The following is a 1,628-nucleotide window of genomic DNA, read 5'->3' as shown; positions in this document are numbered from 1 at the left end:
AGAACATCTAAACTCAGTAGATAAACAGAGTCACAGAGCTGTCCTGAGCTCCCTGCAGTCAGAATATTTCTCCATGAATGTATCCCCTAAAAAATCCCCTAGTGGGTGACAATTTGCAGTTATTGATAAAAGACAATCAGCATTAACCACAGGTGCCTCAGAGCCTAGGAATCCACTCAAGCCCACCTGCAGGTGGAAAGCTCCCTCTGCTGGGGGCTTGATCTCAATTCCTACTCAAGGAAAAACTCTCACCTTTTATCAGAAAGAGGCTCCATTTGGGTCCAGGTGAAAATTGGGCCTCTTGTATAAATCTGTGTGGGTTTGGGCTATTTTGGTATCAAAGATTACAGAACAAAGTCTACAGAATGTGTGAGACTATGACACTCTCCACCCCATAAACACTAAATCTAGGGCAATGGACTCAAACAGTTCCACCTCCACAACTGTCTTCCCAGTTCCTACAAATCGCACCCTAGCTTCCAATTCAATGCACACCAGACTACCAGCATCTGGTAACAGAGGTCATCTGCTGCATGACCTGTCCATATCAGTTTCCTCACTTCTTTGAGTATGATCAAGATGAGAAAATTAGAGAGGTCTGCTGCTCCCCACCTGGACCAAATGGAGGTTATTTTTAACATTCTTTTACCAACTCTTGTTCCTTGTGTCCAGTGTGGAGTAACCATCTTTGAATGCTGATCAGTTGTGTTACCCAAGCGAGATTATGGTTTCACAGCACAAAAGAGGCAGTGATTCTTTTCCAGTTAGGAATACTGTGCTGTCTCTGGATAGGGAACATAAGAAAATTTCACAGCCATTTCCTGAGCAAGAAATATTTTTTACAAGATGATTCATTTTTTGGATATTTTAGTTCAACTTATTAAGAAATCAAACAATCCTTCCGAATGGAATTCCAGAACACTTAATTGTGCTCGTGAGAATACCATACACAGACCAAGAGGCAGTCATTGGAACAGAGCGAGGAGACACTTCATGGTTTAAAATCAGAAATGGTATAGATCAGGGTAGCATCTTTTCACCATAGTTATTCAATTTGTATGCTGAGAAAATAATTAGAAAAGCTGGACTATGTGAAAAATAATGCAGCATCAGGATTGCAAGAAGACTCATTAACAACCTGCAGTATGCAGATGACTTGAAGCACTTACTGATGAAGATCAAAGACTACAGCCTTCAGTTTTGATTGTACTTCAACAGAAAGACAACAGAAATCCTCACAAATGGACCAATAAGCATCTTCATGATAGCTGGAGAAAAGATTGATATTGTCAAGGATTTCATTTTACTTGAGTCCACAAACAACACTCATGGAAGGAGCAGTCCGGAAATCAACTTACTGCATTGGGCAAATCTCTTGCAGATGAGTTAAAGTGCTAAAAAGCAAAAATGTTCACTCTGAGGACTACAGTGCTTCTGATCCAAAGTGTGGCATTTTCAGTCACCTCATTTTCATGTGAAAGCTGGAGAATGAATAAAGAACGTGAAGAAAACTTGATGTCTTTGAATTACTCTGTGTTGAACGATACTGAATATGTCATGAACTTCCAGTAGAACAAACAAGTCTGTCTTGGAAGAAGTAGAGCCAGAATTCTCCTTAGAAGCTAGAA

This window comes from Elephas maximus, chromosome 17, assembly GCF_024166365.1.
Source record: "Elephas maximus indicus isolate mEleMax1 chromosome 17, mEleMax1 primary haplotype, whole genome shotgun sequence".
Lineage (NCBI taxonomy): Eukaryota > Metazoa > Chordata > Mammalia > Proboscidea > Elephantidae > Elephas > Elephas maximus.
This window is presented reverse-complemented; position numbering follows the sequence as displayed.